The sequence below is a fragment of the Cotesia glomerata genome, linkage group LG8 (genome assembly GCF_020080835.1).
Source record: "Cotesia glomerata isolate CgM1 linkage group LG8, MPM_Cglom_v2.3, whole genome shotgun sequence".
In the NCBI taxonomy this organism is placed as follows: domain Eukaryota; kingdom Metazoa; phylum Arthropoda; class Insecta; order Hymenoptera; family Braconidae; genus Cotesia; species Cotesia glomerata.
Genome location: NC_058165.1, coordinates 10,277,758 through 10,298,883, shown reverse-complemented (window position 1 = coordinate 10,298,883; position 21,126 = coordinate 10,277,758). Strand labels below are relative to the sequence as shown.

Sequence of the window (21,126 nt, the reverse complement as noted above, 5' to 3'; positions counted from 1 at the left end):
TCCACGAAAAGCATATTTCAAGAAACTTATGGAATTTTTTTTATCGAAAGATAAATATATTAATAATTCACCACCAAAATTTCAGATCAATTCACTGCACCGTTTTTGAATAATTAATTTTCAAAATTGCATCTTTGACACGTAGGGGGATAGAGAGATGGTAAAGTTAGTATGAAATCTATTTGCATCACTTGAGTGGTACGGAAGATTTCATACTAACTTTACCATCTCTCTATATACCTCTACGTATAAAAGATGCAATTTTGTAAATTAATTACTCAAAAACGGTACGGTGAATTGATCTGAAATTTTGGTGGTGAATTATTAATATATTTATCTTTCGATAAAAAAAATTCCATAAATTTCTTGATATATGCTTTTCGTGGAGGTACTACCTTAAACGATTTTTGAGCCAAGAAATTTTTTTCTGGACAAAAATTTTTTTTTTCTCAGTGCATCTTTAAAAATATCAATAATTAAGAAATAACTTTGAATCTTGTGAACTATTGACATTTTTAAAGATGTAAGCATTTTTTCAAATTTTTTTGTTTTAATCTAATTTTTTTTTTTTTAACTGAGGTCTTTTTTTTGCTTCATTTTGATTTTTTTCTTTGTTCTCAGCGATACTCAAGACTTCGGGCGATACTTAAGAATCGTGGTTTTCCCTCGACGATGTTTTCTGGGAGGAGAATATCTAGATTTTGATGACATTGGCTTAAAAAAAAATAAAATTTGTTTTCATATGATTTTTTGGGGAGAAGACCGTCGTACCCCACAAAAAAAAATTTTTGTTTGATTTTTTGCAAAATTTCGACTGATTTATTCGAAACAGACGGAAAATAAACGAATTTGATAGTTAAAAGCCGCAAAAACCGTCTTGAACCTTCAAAAACCGTTAAGGGGACCGTCGTGCCCCAGGCTCCCCTAATTAACTTTTTACATATTATTACTGTAAATTTGACAGTTTTTATCTGTAAATCTGACATCTTATGGTTATGTTATTTTCACATATTATTTATGTAAATTTGACAGTTTTTCTTTGCAAATCTAACAAAATCTGGCCATGTCAATTTAACATTCCCATATCTGTCATTTCCACAGATTATTTTATTCCGTGTAGATGCGTAATGGTCTATGATTAAATTAAGAAATTAAGAATCTAGATGCGTAATGGTCTACGATTGAATTAGGAAATTAAAGATAGATGCGTAATGGTCTATAATTGAATTAGAAATTAAAGATAGATGCGTAATGGTCTATGTTGAGTTAGGAAATTAAAGATAGATGCGTTATGGTCTATGTTGAGTTAAGAAATTGAAGATAGATGCGTAATGGTCTATGTTGAGTTAAGAAATTGAAGATAGATGCGTAATGGTCTATGTTGAGTTAAGAAATTAAGAAGATAGATGCGTAATGATCTATGTTTAAAAGAATTTAATGATATTTAGTTGTAAGTTTTGGCAAGTGCCTGCGTAGGTGAGAGGTCCTCACAATTAAGTAATTGATAGGTTAATTTTAAGGGCAATATTGTTAAGGAATTTTGTTAAAATTAAATTGTTTACATTGAATAAATAATTAAATTGTTAATAATTGTTTCTCAGTATTAATTTTTCAGCCTTTCTCAACTTCTCACGACCCGATCTTTCCTTCTCATGCTCCCCGGTTTCTGGGACACCGAGTATAAAATCCCAGTAGCGCCCTTTTCAAAGAGGAAAGGGGTGACCAATTGGACAGGGCTAACCACCCCGTTACAAATTTAATCATTGAAGTTTACGAACGAAGTTTCCTATTGTATATTTTAATCACCCTAGTACGTATTAAAATTACATCATGATTAATCCTTATCAAAATGTAAATTATCAGAAATGATCGACAATCAAATTAAAACTGCAAAGTTAAGTAAACTTTTAATAACTTTTTATTTTTACTATTTTTTGCTGCATATGCTGCAGTAATTTAATTCCAATGTTCCATCACCTTTAATTGAAATTTAAAAAGTATGCTTTACTCGAGCATATTTATAAACTTTGGTAATACTTTTGCATAATCGTGCTTCAATATAAATTAAAAAAGTAAATTCCCATAAAAATAATGAAAATAAGAAAAAAACAATGAAATCGAGTAAATTTGATCGAATTGAGAGCGGTCTGTCAAGAAGAAAAGCACTCGATGCAAAAACTTTTCTCAGCGCGACTTTAAAGTAATTCTGAATGGATCGCAATTTGCGGCGACGGTATTCCGGTTTCCAAGTGAATTTCCTGTCGGCATATCTACAATCTCTATAAGCATCAGCTTCTATATTGCTTTCCAAACTAAACCCCTCTTTTTCTAGTTTAAGTTACTGCGACTATTACTCTGTCTCTTTTCTGTCACCCAAATACACCCTTTTACCTCTTACCCCTTACTCTTGTGTTTTCAGTATACCAAATGGAAGAAAAATAAAGAAAAGAGAACTAAACGAGAAGTAAATAAACAAAAAAAACTACAACTACCACCACTATAGTTTACTACACACAAATGATTCCCTCGTGAGTTTAAACTCTACCATCTACCAATTAGTCTCAAGGCTTATCCTCCCAGGCTGCACATTATGTACGCGAGTATTACAAAAACCTTTTAAATTTTAAAATCCTCAGCTTTTTCCTACGGTTGTAAGACATTATATTACGAATAGTATGAGGGTGTATTCTTGTATTTACACCTGGAGTAACTTGAGAATGAGTTTCAATCATTTTTTCAACAATTTAGAAATAACCAAAAATTAATTTATGAGCCCTATGACATTTATATTCATAATTTATAATTATATTTATACGTACTAATGTCAAGGATACTCTGACGTAACCTCGTAAGACGATTTTTGATTTCTTCGGCATTATTAAAACCTAAATAGATTCTAATTGTAGACTTTTTGTTCAAATATATCAAAGAATAATTAATTTCTAACAATAAGCATATAAATATTAAAAAAATAAAATATTTGAAAATACAACCCTATTTTTGAATCATCAATAAAATATTTGACAAGTGATAGAAAAAATAAGAAATACAAATCTTTTGAATTTCAGTTAATTAAACGTCAAAATTTGAAAATTAATTTCGGTAATTTATGAAATAAATTAAAAAAAAAAAAAGACTTCCGATAATTCAGCAGTTGTAATAGAAATGAAAATATCGTTTAAGATAAAATTTGAATAAGATGAATACAAATGTAATGATAATGATGAAAAAAGAAAACCCTTTGAATGTTAAATTAGCAATATAAAATAAAAAAGATGTTGGAATATAGTGAATTGAAATGACACATAAACAGTTACAAGAGAAAATAGAGGAAAAAATAATCACTTAGATTTTTCAAGTGTCGGCTCGTTGCACCACGTTTTGACCGAGAGCATGTACTCCAAGGAATCCAAAATCAGTATCAGACGAGTAGAGACGTGCCGTACGTGACTGCAATAACCAAGCAGTCATAAACGCCAGTATAGTTCACTTTTTTATATAATTTTACTTTGCCAAATATATTTTCAAGAATCCGAAATTTCGAAGTAACATACTTGGGTCATTACCAAGTTATTCAAAATTCGCAGCGTAAGTAATTCACCAATTTGTTAACCTTAAAAGTATACGACGAGAATGTAGAATTAATTTTACTTTTCTATTAATAAAGGGGGATAAGCAAAGTAAAAATGTCTTTTGCAAATATCTAAATGATATTAGAATATGAGTAAAGATTGCGACAGAGTGACAACGACGTAATTCGTATGATTGGTCGATTATTGTAAGAAAAAATATTTTTTTATTAATTTTTAACGAACAATAAATATAATAATCAGGTTGATCAGGCCACAAACGCAATGTTGACAATTATTTCACACTTTATTGCTACGTTTCGTCGGACATCCCGACTTCTTCAGGCAATCTAAAAATGCATACATCAAATAAATAAATTATTTCAATGAAACATGTCCAATATACAAAATTGTCAAATAAGTCTTAAATTCCATCATTACAATATATATAAAATAATACAATATTCCATAAAACAGATTACAAAATTCGATCTAAACATTTTTAATTCACATAAAATTTTTTCAAAAAAAAAAAATTAATAATATAAATACATAACAATATTCTCAACATACCATGAGACATGAGTATCAACACGTTGTTATTATAGAATGGTCTCGCTGGGTGCAGGTTAAGCATATATGTTATTGTGGGCGAAAAAAAAAATTTTTATCTTGTTTCTAAAATGAGTGATTTATTCCGTCCATTATTTATAAAATAATAAGAGCGTAATTTTCAATAATTCTGTTAAAACTTGTTTAAAAATCCGATTGTTCAGAAAGATCAAATCGTTTTTAATTTTATTAATGATGGCATTTACCATTACATGATAAATTTTTTAAAAATTCTCAATTATTATAGAACTTAAAACAAATGTAAAAATAATCAAAACAGAATTTTGCTTGACAAATAACATAATAAAAATTAAAAATTAAGATAAAATATTTTTTTGATCATGAAGTTATTAAACTAAAAAGCGTATTTTTAAACAAATCAGTCTACTCAATCCAAAAGAAATTTTTCAAGCAACAAAATTTATGTCTAATAAAAAATTTTATCCTCTTTTAGTGTTAATTAGGTGCTGAAATTAAAATTTTGTTGCTCGATTGAATTCCGAGCATTTATTAAAATTGCCAGATTGTGTCAATGCTAATTTTACAGGCATTCCAAAAAAAAAAAAAAGTAATTTCCAGTTTTAGTAGATTTCACCAAGGTCAAGTTCAAACATGAACTTAATTGGTCAAGTAATTTAGAAATGACACAATTAAAAAATTGTCAAAATCCTTAAAATTCATATTATTTCACTTTCTTTCTTCAATAACTTTTGAATGTAATAACTTATGAAAGTTATGTAAATTACATCTTAAAGCGCTTTAAATAAGCTTTAATTTGAATTATAATGTAAGTGTATATGACGTTCAAATATATATTTGATCCAAATATTTTTTTCTTTTGTTTTGAGGCCGGTAAAATTGATTCAAGATAATTCCAACTTCTTTTAAGAATGTAACACAAATATTAAAGATTAAATGTAGTTAAAATAATTAACTTGATTAAAGAGAGAAGTTGTTGAATCAAGAATGTAATTTAGAAGAGTTTGATCATCTTGAATCAAGTGGAAAAATAAACTAAAAAAAAAATCTTGAATCAATAAAATCGGCTTTTTTCCTACAAGTTTTCTTAGTTCAATAATATTTTTCTTGAATGACATTAATTTTTTTCCGGTGCACAGGATATCATTTAGTTATTTACAAAAGGCTCTTTTACTCTGCTTATCCATCAATGGCCTTTTGGTTTACGATTATTCAATATCAATACGCATAAATTATTTTTACACCTGATACTCCAGTGAATGAAAAACTATCTTTGAAGTTTTGGACAGTTGTAATCGCATCCGAAATGATGCGAAGTACATATATAATACCTGTTTAAAAAAGTCTACCATTGAAACTTTATGACTTTGACACCTGACCCTCATTCCTATACCTGGTCATATCATCAATAGACTAAAATTTCTCGAACACCCTACCCAGGGGACTCTCTCTTTTTCTTCCTATCCTTCCTTTTTCCATCTTTTTCCCTCAAAAAACATAACTTTTAAACTTTTATTATCATGCTGGTACTATGAAAATCAATTCAAGTTCAATAAAAAATATTCTGCTACAATGTACAGACAAAAAAATTGAAGTCTAATATGATAACGAGCCTCGAAATTTAGGTAAAACTGAAAATTTAAGTGTAAAATAACAATTTCAAGATTTTAAAAATTGAGTTAAGTGAATACTGAAACTGTAAAATTACAATTTAAAATTGTATACAATAAAAATGATGAATGAAGCTGCAATTTTTCCAATTTGCGTTTAAAGTGGCCCGTATTACCATACGAAATGCTATTTCCTGCGAAAAAAAAATCAACCAATAGCTAAATTTATTATGCTAATAATTTTTGTGAAACAGTTCGTTGGCTTACCGTGTTTTACATTGATAATATAATTCGAACAAAAAAAAAAAAAAAAAAGATAAGATGTAACTGTCAACAAAACACGATAAACACTGATATTAAAATTCAGTTGAAATTCAGTAAGGCAGCAATCCTTTGGAGTTAAGTAACAATGACGGGGTGACTTAGCCCACAAATAATATGAATATTCATGAGTTTATTTCTGTATGTCCTCGAATTTAGTTTTCCGTTGGTTCTCTGCGTCTGCTCTGCCACTTTCAAGTACACTTATGAAGAACAAGAGTCTCACGAAATGTTTTGAGCATCACTTAGTCATAAAGTCACAGTTATTTGAAGTGATATGATACCAGTATATATCCTATATTATACATCTGCTAATATTTCCGTGTTTATTTTTAATAAAAATTATAGAAATTCAACTATTGCATTTCTTTTCATGGTAGAACTTATAAATAATTTAGCTATTTCACGACTCAGCTCATTGAGTTTTCAAAAATTTTTCGATGATTGACATTTTTAATTTTTCTTTTCATCTCTTTGTATAAAACTTTGACCTTTTTCTTTAAATTCTGTGAAATTTTCAATGGTGTTTTTTTCATTTTTTATTTCTTTTTCTCAATTGCAAAAAAAAAAAAAACATTTTGTGTTTTGGCTTTTTTCTCAAAATGCCACTGTGATTTTTTTTTTTAGATGTTAAAAGAACCTTAAAATTAGACAAGAAACAATTAATAAAAATTAAAAGTGTCAATCATCGAATAAATTACAATTTTTTTCGAAAAAATAAGAGACAAAAAAGAAGAAAAAAATAAAGTAAATTGGACTAAAAAATAACACTTAGGTTTTCTTTATTTCTAGGTGTGGAATTAAGGATGTTCCGTGAAAAAACCGTTTTCTTAAAATTTTTTTGAAATTTTGAGTACATACTCATAAGTATCCTCTATACGCAGGAATTTTTTAAAATAATCCTTGCGGCACTAAATTTTGAAATATTAGCATTTAAATTTGTATATTTTACATAAAAACCCTGTACTAACCGACGTTCAAACGAACGTTTTATTAAATATCGACGTTCTAATTAGCAAATTGTCTAACTCCATTTTAGAGAATCTTCCATTTGTACGAAAAAACAATTAGTTTAAAATTTACTATCACTTCAAAAAACCATTTAGTATCTAATAGAGGTATAATGTTTTGGTTTAAATCATTCAAGTAATTTATAATTGAACTATTACTACATCAAAATGTTAAAAAATCACCATCTAATGACTAAAGAGTTAGACCAATTGCTAATTAGGTCGTCGATATCAGTCTTACTATTCTTAGGATTGTTTTAAAAAACTGAGAATCATTAATTGAAGATATAACAAGTATTTTTTATCAAAAATAATATAAACGAGCGGTATTCGTTTTTTTATAAAAAATGTTTGAAGTTAGTGACTCGATATTTTACGTGAGTGGAAGTAAGTGAGCGATAGTCTATAAAGAGAGGCAACACACAGTAAAAAAATATTGTGTATTTGCGTCAAAAACGGTCTGTGTTAAAAAATTGTGTGTTGATTTTTGTGTGTTAATTTGACACTTTTTTTGTGTTACCTGAATTTTAACATGAAAATAGTGTTGTTTTCAAGATATTAACACTTTTTGTGTGTTACTAGATAAAATGACACAAAATAACCACTCGGGCGTATAAATTATAGTGTCTAATTTTATGAAAAATAGTTTATTTAATTATATTTGATAAAAAAAACCAGCTTGTTCACAATTAAACAAAAGAAAAATTGATATTAATTAAAGTAAGTAAAAGTTTACTATATTTATAATTATATAAAATGCTCAACTAACCTCACTTTCTTATAATAAATTTGCTACATAAATTATTATTTAACGTTAAAATTTATAATATTTATTAAAAATGAAAGACTTTGAACAATTTCTCTGTTAGTTTAACAAATTCATAAAAAAAATATAAAAAAATTTATTGATTTTGTTTTTCTTTTGCAATTTTACTTTACATTTTCTGACACTAGTTTTATTTTTTTTTTTTTTTTGTAGATGACAGATAGTTCACAAGGGAATATTATGTTTATTTTTCATTGGCTAAATAATAAAGTTTGGGCGAAATTACAACTACCTGTTACATTAAATGATTTCATTTTCAAAGGTTAATTTCTATACTTTTTGACATTTATTTATCAAACTCATTCTTTATGTATGTTGTAAAAAATAATTGTTTATTACTGCTCGTGAAGACTTTTCCAGTTTGATTGAAACAGAGTTTTATTTCACTGATTCAGATGATGCTAGGTTGGATGATATTTTGGTCGACTACGTTCTCTCCAGTCCCAGAGGTGTTACAGACAACGCTCTTTGTATTTGACTCGCCCGTACAGGACTATTCTCTGTATTTGACTCGTCCTTGTCCATAAGAGCTGTGTAAAATCGTCAAATACAGAGGAAGAATGTGGTCAAATACAGAGAGCGGTCAAATACAGAGAGGTCCAATACAGAGAGCGTCGACTGTACATTAAAAATAAAATGTATTGATCATAACATCTCGGATGGTGAGTTTTTTTTAATTACACTATTAAGACACATTACGTCTGATATTAAACATTAAAAATTTTAATACTACAAATGTAACAATTCCAGAAAATTTAGAATGTTCACTGAATTTACCAGTTATTGAGTTTGTAAATTCATCATCATTGGAAGATATAAGTCCTGTTGCTGGAGAAGAACATTATGAAGTTCCTGCTAAAAAGCAAAAATTAAAATCTCATGCTCAAGCAACGGTTCTTACCAAAGAGGTGAGTCATGTATAAAAATTTATAAAATTCTTCGTTTTTACTTTGAAATTACAAGTTGAAAATAAATATTTAGATTCATGTGAAAAGAATAATAAATTGTTCAACTAACAACTAATTTTCGTTTTAGAAATTACAAAAAATAATTCTTAACAGCCCAAATGGCCAAGACTTATTTAAAGAATACAATAAACTAGGTATTGTGACTGATATAAACCGAAAAAGAATTGTTTCATTGGTCGTTACCCATTTGAAGGATCATAAAAGTAAAGTGCAAAGGTCATTACACGGATGGGAAAAAGCTGAATGTGCACAGGTAATAGTTGACTTATTTCCGAAACTCCGAAATCCGAAAGGTGGTCTAGGTTATGTAAGTATAAATCACTTGATACTTTAATATTCACTATTTGAGAATTGGAAACATTAAATTTAAAACTGCCATTATTAATCACTCAACAGATGTTAATGTGTCAGAAAAATTGGTTACCGTGGGTAACAGTATTAATTTCAGAGGAGCAACATTAATTCTTAATAAGTTTATTTGTACATCGTTTATAAATAAGTTACCAGCTTTTAGCAAAACTTTATTTTTTTGTGAGATCGATTCGCAAATTTATATTGTTTGTGAATTATGGATTACTAAAGAAATATCACCTTCTTGCTTTGGTTACGCTATTGAACAAACATGTCAAACATTTGTCATCAATGTTCTAGATTTACCATATACTAAAAGCTGGGAATTTCACGAATTGGATGCCGAAAACTCTGTGATAATAACGAAGTACTTTTTTAAAAAAAAAAAAAAAAAAAAAAACAAGTATTAAATATGTATATGATGAGTAAATCATATATTTAAGTTAAAGACTGTTAACTTGACTAAAATTTAATTTAATTTAATTTAATTATTACCTTAATGTGCGTATTTAACGCTAAATATAAAATTAAAAAATTCATTGTACCTAAGGCGTGTCTACGTGATTTAAACCACATCAAATCGGCTTTTAATTTAAATATTTATTAACATTATAAAATAAGCCTGATTAATATTTAATCACAAGTACAATTTTAGTTTTATTGTATTTCATTTTTTTTTCATTGTCATTTTTTTTATATCTTTTATGTAAAAATTAGAATTAAGAGCAATTACAAATTATTTTTGCTCATTCATTTTTATTTACTCAAATATTTTTTTCTCTTATTTTATTTATAAATTTAATTATTACCTTAATGTCCGTATTTGACGCTAAATATAAAATTAAAGAAATTAAATAAACTAATTTTCTTGATAAGCGTGAAGATTTATTTATTTTTAATTGATCCCCTAACCTTTATATTCAATAAACTCAAATAATAAGTGAGTTAACACTTTTTTTGTGTAAAATCAACACAATTCTAGTGTTAGATACAGTCGACACTAAATTAATGTTAATTTTAACACAATATTTGTGTTAAAAATTCAACACTATTTTTTGTGTTGAAAATTAACACTAAAATTGTGTCGACGGATTCTAACACTAGGATTGTGTTGATTTTACACAAAATTTTTTACTGTGCACTAGTGCGTGAGAAAGAAACCAATAGCCATAACCTATTGGTATCTTTTTTTTGCCGATGAACGTCCTTAAAAAAAAATAATTTTTTGTATCGATGTACGCAAAAAATTTTGCTACTTTAAAAAAATCAACTAGATAAACAGCCTATTTTAATAGCAAAAATCTGTGTGTTTCTCAAATATATAAACCGATCTATCCATCAAGTATAAAATATGTTATTATAAATGATACATTATTTATATATTACATAAGAATTATGTATTTTTTCGGTCAAAATAGAACTGTGTCTAGGAAAATGTGTCAATGTATGTTTTTAATAACAATGAATATTTTTTAATATAAATGGAATATAAAAAAAAATTTCTCTGTAAATTTTTATGATACCAAAAATTACTAACAATTTTTATGCCTCTTTTAACACATAGATTTTTACACAATAAATTTTTTCAATTCCACATATAGGTGATTCTCTGTAAGGATGTTTTTTGCTATCCCGAGCATTTTTTTATTGGAAAAATTGTTATTTTGTAACTAAAAAAAATTTATTACGAAAGTAAAAAAACATTTCTATTTGGAGCATTGAAAACTAAAATGAAATAAATTTTGGTTTTTTTGCTATAAATTAATGTTTGTAAATTTAATTAGTTAACTAACAATCTTCTTCAATAAAAAAACCGAATATTAATTTGTTTCATTAAATTCATTAAGCCAAAGTTTGTCCCAAGCGTTTTAAGAACAGCCCCCTGCCAAAAGTTCAAAGCCAAAAAAAAATAATTTGGTCGGACAATTTTGTACAGATTTAAGACGTCCTTACAGAGAATCGCCCATGTAGAATTAAACAAAAACTATACTAATTTTTTTTCCATACCATGTACCTTTTATGAGGCTGAGGTTAGTAGACACTTGACAATTTTTTGATTTTTCTTGAAAAATAAACCAGACATAGAAAATTATTTATAAAAATCTCATTTATAATTTTTCAGAACTTCTAAAGATGAAGTTTTTAAATAAAATTTTCTTGCTATAATTTGTTTGTTACAAAAATTTTAAAAATTATCAGATGTCTCTCAATTTCAGTATCATTACCTTTTTATCTTATTAAACAAAAAAAAAATTATAATAACAACAGCTAAGAAACCATTAACGAATTTTCCTTCACAACCAACAGAAGTACTAAGCATAAAAAAATAGTAAGCTTATGTTTGAAAGAAGAAGTAAAGATAATGGGCGAGAATAGAGAAGGATCATTTGTCAACCGGTCAACGGATATTTGATAAAAATGACCAGCATTGTTGTTCCTGGAGTGTAGCTTGATATTCTTTGATTTAAGATCACTTTATATCCTAGTTGAGTGTACTCTACTTTTACCGAGTATCATCATTTTTATAAGCTATGTTATTGCATTTATTGCATAATACCTGAATTGGAGACTGCTGAGAGGAATTCATCTCAATACATTTAACATTCTACATAAATGTAAGTACATCGTACATGTATAGCAGAACTGTACTGTGTATATTTACTAAGGGAGCCACTCACAAAGAATAGAGTTCAATGCACTTGTACTCTCGCGTGTGATCAACCTGTGAACCCTTGCTAATTTTTTCACTGTCATCACCATTGCTAAAAATTATTTACAAAATACTTTTAAATTTATTAAAATTTATCGTGAACTACTTACCATAATAATAAATTGACCAAGTTTTTCTTTTCTTCTTTTCTAGAAGAATAATGTTGTGTTTGCGTCCAAATAACCAAACAATTGCAAATAAATTAAATCCTTACAATAAAATCGATCACTAAAACACAAACCAAACGTAAATAACAATAACAAAAACAAAATTTTTAATAATAATTAATAAAACTTTGGGCACTATTCACTAAATAAAATAATCACGAAGATTTTTCGACAGGTCAAGCGCCTGAAGCGCAAAAAGTTGCGGTCCGGCCTAACGTGGCCTTCGTTTAAAGTTTGAATGTTACTATTTATTATAATTATGATTTTTTATGATAAATATTGCAAATACTTCGGAAAATAATTGTGAAGTTACACAATCAATGGTTTTATTGGATTTAGGAAGATTAAGATATTGCCTAACCTAACTAGCGTGTGTTACAAGCCAGTAAAACTAGCGTCACTGAAGAGTAGGTTAACGCTCGAGATCCTACCGGGTACTGCAGGGTGCTGCAAAGAAATTTAGATTCACGCCGTGCTATCGAACGCACCTCCAACCGGCGACCAATCACCGCTTTGCCGCGTTCAAGTTCTCCAATGATCCGCTGTGGTGCTGCTAAAGGCGTAGGGTACTTTTATTTTTTTTTACATTTTTATCTGTAGTTTAAGAAAATTTTTAGAACACAAAAAAATTTTGACTTCATAGAAAATGATTTTAATTTTTGTAAATAATTTTTTTATGAAAAAGTTTTATTTTTACTCATTTTACCCATGCAAAAAAAATAAATTATAAATTTTTTATTAAATTTATTAGATTTTGAAACCAATATAACGTTGTAATTAATTTAGCATAAAAACAATAATTTTTTCGAAAAATGAAAAAAAAGTAGCCAAATTTCATGATTTTTATTTCTTTATGCCTCAATTGCGGATTCCAGATTATAGAGAAATTTTATATCTTTATTTCTAATTTTACAACAGTCTGACTGTATTTACCAACCGGATTTTACTATGTTAATTTAAAATTTTATTTGCACTTAAAAAAAAATTAACTTGCCTGTGTAAAAAAAATCGTCTTGAAGGAGTCTTAAAAATATCGTTTGTTTGAGATTTTAAATGTGACACAAACCAAGACTATTTTAAGACTCTTTTAAGACGCCAAATAAAAATTCCGAGAGCAGATTTTTGAAATTTGGTTTTCAAATTTGCTATGAAAATTAATTTTTCGATATTTTTTAGACGATTTTGCAAGTTTTTAACCGCAACATTTTTGAGTACGCTCTTTTTCAATTAAATTTGAAATTGTTGGAACATTATTATCCGACAATCTTAAGACTTTTTTAAGACGCTCCGTTTTAATGTTCCGGGACTCTGTCGCTGTGAGTTTATCTTAAAATATATAGTTTTTAAAATATATTTTAAAATTTTCTTTTTATTTAAAAACAAAAAATGTCTAAAAATTAATTATCATAATAAATTTAAGAACCAAATTTCAAAAATCTGCTCTCGAAATTTTTATTTAGCGTCTTAAAATAGTCTTAGTTTGTTTTACGTTTAAAATCTTAAACAAACGACATTTTTAAGACTCTTTTAAGATGATTTTTTTTTCTACACGAAAAATTTCTAACTTCAAGTATTTTTCTACTCAAATCAAGAATATGTTATTCAAAATTATTAAGCTGATTCAAGTAATTTTTTTTCTGTATACATATTAATACTTCAATTAAATACTGATAATTATCTATTTTAACCCAAAAATTTCATTACATATGTCGCCCTAAATTTTTTTATATACTTACAAAAGAACTTATATACAATCTGCGTTCAAAGTATGAGAAAAAATTTTTTTTCTATACATTTTTATAAGAAAAATTAGAATGATTTTACTATACCAAATCTATCAACAAGTCATCATTATTCAAAAATTTGAATTTCACATAAAAATTATAATTTATCAATTTTTTTTTGTACTGATACTAATAATTTTATGAGTATTTTAATAATGATAACTTTTAATAATAAGTACAAATTTACATTTATACTTCAGCGAACATTTTTTTATTCATGGAAGAAATTTAAATTAACAAAAAAAATTTTTGTCTTCTTAAATTATTATATTGCTTAATATTTTTAATTATTCTATCGTTAGTAGTTATTTTGTTATTAATAAAAACTTTGTGACTTGTTATTAAGTTTTTTTTCTAATTTGTTGTTTAAATTGAATGACGAAAAAATTTTTATTATAATACTGTAATCAGCAGACACCTATTTTTAGTAGATTTCATAGAAATCTAACTATTGCAATAATTGCATTGGTCCTCATGAAGCAGCTTTTAGAAAATTTTGCTATATTCCGACTTAACTCGACGAGCTGGGTCAGAAAATATATTTGGGTCAAAAGTTTATATATGTATGTATTTATACATATATATGGAATAGAACGCGGGTTGTTACGACGATGGTGTCTACAATTCGCAACGGATCTTTACAAAATTCAGTATATTTATTCTACTGATAAATGCAAAGGTCAAGTTCAAATATGAGCTTAGCTTATTTTGAAATTTTCAAAATCCTAAAAATACACTTTTTTACAGTTTATTTATCGAATAACTTTTGAATGCGACATTGTATTGAATTTCTGTAAAATGTACCTGAATGCTCTTTAAATAAGCTTTAATTTTCATACTTTGTTGTATCTGTTAAATAAAAATTACATTAAAATCTGCTATCTTTTTATGAAATTTGCTGTTACATTAATTTTTTTTTCTCAAAATTACTGAAATTTTAAAACTTTTAATTGATTAAACGCCTTTAAACTTATTATTTTTATTGAAGTATGAAATCTACTTTCATTTCGGCTGCCGAAAGATCTTTTTTATTTTATTTTATTTGGAAAATAAATTCGTAACTAGTTCCTTACTCACCTGATTATTTTGGCATAAGAAATTGGAAAATAAAAATTATAAAACATTTTTTATTTAATTATTCTATTTTACACTGGATTTACAATTTATAAAAATAAATTTTTCAATTAGTTTTTAAACTTTTAATACTTATGAAATTTATTTTTAAATTATTTCATTTTCGATTAGTACCAATAAATTATTTTAAAAAAATTGCATTTATATTTGAAAAAAATTTCTTCATGTGAAATATTTTATTAAATTTTCTCTATAATAATTTATCAGTTAAACAAAGTTTCTAAAAATTTTCGGACGTCTACTAGTTTAAAAAAAAAATTTTAATTTTAACTACTTGATCTTTGTATAAAATTTTAAACATTATCGCATAAATTCCTACTAATAATAAAATCGATACTGCAATAAATTAATCAAAATAATATTTACCGGCTTATATAACTCATTAAATTAAAGTTCAAGAATACTGAACATAGTTGCATAAAGTTTCGATCAGTATGATCATGATTGGTATATTTAATTACGGAGGGTCAGCTACTGATGTGTGAGGAAAGCAATAATGTTTCCAACCTGTGTAAGTTAGTAAGATCATTAAACTGTTGAAGGTTTTGTGATGGTTGGTAAAATTCAACCCTAACTTACAGTCAAACTCGTTCAACAACGGTTAACCTTTCAGGACACTTAACTTGGACGTCTAGGTCTAGAATACCAGCACCGGCTGCTAGAAAGCTCTCTTGTCCGAAACTCAAATTATCGAGCACCTCGTTGGCCAATTTGCTAGGAGAAAACTAAAATTACCTACACAATGTTAAATGCTATAATTTAATGAAAAGTAAATAAATTATCTCGACTAATTATGTTATTAAATATTACACAGGTGTTTTTATAAAACGTGAACTAGATGTTTTTGTTATTAACTTTCTTGTTTTATTTTATTCTTTCATTCTAATTAGATTTCTAAACTCGAGAATTTATTTCAACATTGTTTTATTTAATGTTTTGGTCTTTAGAATGTTTTAGTTTTGAAATTTTAGTTTTTATTGGTACAGTAGTTTAGTTTTAGTGGATATTACATTACATTGCTTTTAATAAAAGTTCAAATGAACTTCCAACTATGCATGCGGTATTACAAAAGCGAGTTTGTTTTCCGACGTCACTGTTACTGTATACAACGCGAAAAAGCAATATTGATCTTATGTTAATTTTGTAGCTCAAGTATGAAGGATATGTAATGTCAACTGGTATATGTATATGCAATTATATTATGTACTATTCTAAATTCTGTCAGTGTTTTAACTGTTTCGAATGTAGAAGTGCATTAATTTTTATAATTTTAATAAATTTATGGTAAGAATTCAACTGATATCTGACAGATTTTTTTTTAACAAATAAATTATGAAGAAAAGTTATTCACTGCAATTTTTAAAAGAATTTTGTTTAAAAAAAAAGTATTTAACGAAAAATTTAGAAAAAAAATTTTTTTAATAGCTTTTATATTTCTTGAGTTATTTAAATCTTCTTTCTCTACTCTTAAAAAACTGCAAAAAGAATCAGTTAACTAATTCGTTCAAAAAATATAGTGAAATTCTTTTTTTTTTAACTGAAATTTCTTCATCAAAAAATACAACTCTCCAAAAGTAACAATAATTCCATTTTTATTTAAGAATTTTATATTTTTAAATCAATAACAAGTTTTCTATGCAAAATGGTAGAAAAAAAATTGTTATACTTAAACTAACTCTGAAAAGTATTTAAGACTTATTTTTGATGATATAAAAAATAACGGAAATCAGAGGATTATTGATATTCTTGAAGCAAATTGGTAAAATCTTCAATCAATATTAGATATATTAATCCGCGAGAAAGGATAAATAATCTGAATAAAGTAGCCTGTACGGAAAAATGATTTATGAAGAATTAAAATTAGGATTATGAGTACACTATTAGAGATACCAGGAAATTTATAAAAACCTTTTTTAAATAAAATTGAATTGTCTACAAAGAGGGTCTTTTAATGTTAGTTTTGTGTATCTCCAATGTTCTATCTGTTATTTCGATTTCAATTTTTTCTCACAGATACTGATTTAAATAATCTGTATGAAGCGGCTTATGGAAAACTTATTTATAATAAATGAAAATGAAAATCGCGAGTAAACGATTAAAGATAAAAAAAAATTATAAGCCGCTTTTTTATAGAAAATTAAATTCCTTACGGAAAAGGTTTCCTATAGACTTTCTGTATCTCCTATATTTTAGTCGAAATTTGAATTCCAAATTTTTTCTCAAAATTGTTAGGTGAAAAATAGAATATCTTGTTTGAAATTAGTAAAATGCTTCGCTGCATTGATGGAGTTCTTAAATTGGAATTTTTATGTTTTATCCTTAAGTATTATTTTCTTGATGTGTGAGTGAACTTCTTGAATCAATTTGAAGTGAATATCTCTAAATAAGTCAAATTTTTATTAGAATATTTTTTTTTTTAATAATATAATTTTTAACTTCCCGCTATAAAAATCAATGATTTTCAAAAAAATCGGTCAGTTATTAGTTTCACCTCAGTTTTCGTAAATCGAGTTCTCATCCGATCTCCACGTTTTGAAGTCCTAACTTTTGAACGACTTGACCGATTTAATCGCGGTTAGTGCCATGCGAAAGGGCTTAACTGAACTTAGATTTTGAATATGTTGGACCGATTTGGACCGATAGATTTCGAGAAATCTCAAAAAAACTAAGAAAAAACTTTTTTTCAAATGTTTTTTTGGAATAACTTTTAAACCTCTATCGATCAACTTCAAAAACTAATCAGCTCTTAACATTGAAAAACTACGTTGATCGCCGCCGGTCCGGTGAAAATCGGTTGATTCGTTCGTGAGTTATCGTTGACGAAAGAAAACCAAAAAAAGTGTTTTTTTGGAATTACTCCGAAATTTCTTGTTCTATCAATTTAAACTTGAAGATTCTTTATGAATCTTAAAAAACTACGTCAAATGCCATCAACCGCGTGAAAATCGGGTTATTCATTCAAAAGTTATTGCGATTTGAAAATTCAAAAAATAGTGTTTTATGAAACTTCTATCAAACTTTTGAGCTCGAAGAGCTCAAAAGCATACAAAAGCTATTTTTGAGCTCAGAGAGCTCAAAATAACACACAAATTGTATTTATGAGCTCGAGGAGCTCAAGAACGTCATAAGTGCAATTTCAAGCGTTTAAGTATAGAATTGGCGGGAAGTTGCAGGGATAACTTTCAGGGTCAACCGTTTTCCTAATTTTTTTTAATTGTTTAATTATAAAAAAAAAAAAAAATGCGAGAAAGTAAAATTTCGAAAAATTTGAATTTTTTTACTGTAAACTTCATTTTTTAAGATAAATGAAAATGACCTCCGGGGTTCTACTCCGGATATCACATGCTTTGAAAAAAAAAATTAGGAAAACGGTTGACCCTAAAGGCCATCCCTACAACTTCCCGCTACCTCCATACCTAAGTGCTCAACAATTCACTTATTTTTTAAGCTCTTCGAGCTCAAAAATATAATTTTTGTGTAATTTTGAGCTCTCCGAGCTCAAATAAATCGCTGTTCTGTGCTTTTGAGCTCTTCGAGCTCAAAAAGCTAGTGGAAGTTTTATAGAACACTATTTTTTGAATTTTCAAACCGCAATAACTTTTGAATGAATTAATCGATTTTCTCGCGGCTCACGGCATTCAACGCAGTTTTTTGAGTTCTTTGAAAAATCTTTAAGCATAAAATGGTCAGACTAAAAATTTCATAAAAATTTTGAAAAAAACATTTTTTTCACGAACAAATCAACCGATTTTGACCGGGCTGGTGGCAATCGACGTGGTTTTTTGAGGTTAAAAGCAGATTAGTTTTTGGAATTGATCGGTTCAGCCGTTTAAAAGATCTTTCAAAAAAAACGAATTTTTAGAAATTTTATTTTTGAGATTTCTCAAAATTGATCGACTCAAATTCTGTAAATTAATATCAGAATTCTAGGGGCAAAGGAACTCTTCAGAACGCCGCTTATTTCGATCAAATCGGATGATCCGTTCAAAAGTTATGAGGGATTTACACACACACACGGTGACATCACCGCGGAAATAGTCAGGAAAGCTTCCTAGGACCTCAAAACGTCGAGATCTGATGAAAACTCGATTTTCGAAAAACGAAGTGAAAACAATAACTTCCCGATTTTTTTAAATTTTCAATTTTCTTAGCGGGAAGTTAAAAAAGTGGTGTCATGTCGAGCTTTCCAAAAAGTATATTGATTTGTGCAATTAAAATCATAAATTTCCATGAATCTCGAAAAATCTTCAAATAATTATAGATGGTACCACAGATACCATTTTGAATGATATCTTCAAAGCAAGAGCAACTCAAAAATTGCCTAGGGTCATTGAGACTCATAATGACCTCAACGGGTCAAGCTTAAAAAACTGCATCGATCTCTGTGAATGCGATCAAAATCGATTAATTTGTTCGTGAACGAAAAATTTTGAAAAAAATTTTTTTCTTGCATAACTCCGACATTTCTTCCTGGATTGTTTTTGATTTAAAAGATAATTTTTAGAACTTAAAAAAACACGTTGATCGCCGCCAAGAATGTCAAAATCGGTTGAATGGTTCGAGAAATATTTAATTTTACAAAATTAAAAAAAAAGTGTTTTTTCAACATAACTTCAAAATTTTTCGTCGAATCGATTTGTAGGTAATAAATAATATTTTGTGTTTAATAAACTCCATAAAAATCGGTTTATTTTATCGGGAGAGATCGCAATTCAAAATTTTCAAAAAAAGTGATTTTTCAATAATTACTAGATTTTCTAGCTCGAAAAAGTATAGAAGTTGTGTTTTTGAGCTCAAAGAGCTCAAAATTTGGGAATTGATAATTTCTAAACCGTTTCAAGCTCGTACCTAGCGGGAAGTTCCAGGGATGGCCTGTAGGGTCAACCGTTTTCTAGATTTTTTTTAGTGTATCGCATCAAAAATATCGTGTCGATTGATGAGTCGAGAAATTCGTATCAAATTTTCTGATAACATAAATATCAGATAGCATTGCTTCCTGAAGAATCTAAACTAACTTGAAATGTAATATACTGAACTATCATTTTCAGAAAATAGCTTTAGGCAACGAACATCTATATTGGAAAGTCGAAAAATTTCTTGAAAGTAGTTTCTGTAACGACTATGTCTACATATATCAGCTTATTAGAAGTTCTTACAAGTTACCCTTCAGGCATCCTCAACATGTCCTGTTGAAATGTATGTCTTTAGTTTACATAAGAATTACTGTGTCACTAAATTATTAGAATCAAGCTTAGTAATTTATCAATACTACATTTCCTAAGGTAGCTCCATATTATTGCATGTAATATTACATGTAATATTGAGATATCATTCAAAATCTCATATACAAGTTTAATGAAAATACTAGCTATGGAAATGACTGATAATTCGTGTTTGATGTGGTCGATCGATAGACTCATAAGCTTCTTTACTGAAACTTTAAGGGATTTACAAACATCTGGGTCAAAATTGTAAAGTTTAAAGGTCTCGTTGTATTGAAATTAGCATATTGCTTAGTAGTGAGCGTATGGTGTATTTAGGGATGCCTTAACACGCTCAAATTCGTTGAATAAACGCTGAATATTCATGTTCACATAATAATATTAATTTGTACTAATGTTTTCCTGAATATGCGGAATTTTATTTGTTTTCGCATCGACATCTCTTTTCCACCAATAAAAAAAATGCTTTTGTAAATTCTGAATATTTACAAATTGTTTTTACGTAAGGCAAAAGATCCAGTTATTGACACTGGCCTAGTTGTTTGACATTTGCAATTTTATTCTAATAAATTAAAAAAATTAAATGTTCTCAAAAAACCAATTATCTTAAAATTTATAATTAAAAAATTATATTCATTAATTTATTAGAGTTGATTTGTTTTTTTTAATTAAAGTAAAATTGCAAGTGTCAATAATTAGGCCAGTGTCAATAACTGGGTCTTTTACCTTCGTAACATGTATAAAACTTTTTTTTAAACAAATTTATTAAGATACACTTTATTAAACAAATCCCGATAATTAATTTTGATCAGAAATGATAAAAAAAATTAGGAAAACGGTTGACCCTGAAGGCCATCCCTGCA

At 27.5% G+C, this 21,126-nt stretch overlaps 1 protein-coding gene across 1 annotated transcript in view; it reads right to left on the bottom strand.

The window, feature by feature from the left end:
* Nucleotides 1-12,551, bottom strand: part of LOC123270923 (protein turtle-like) — a 190,642-nt gene extending 178,091 nt beyond the window's left edge. The window contains exon 1 of the mRNA XM_044737092.1: nt 12,067-12,551. The gene's annotated coding sequence lies outside the window, so the exon portion shown is untranslated. The remainder of the gene's footprint in view (nt 1-12,066) is intronic.
* Nucleotides 12,552-21,126: the final 8,575 nt, after the last annotated feature.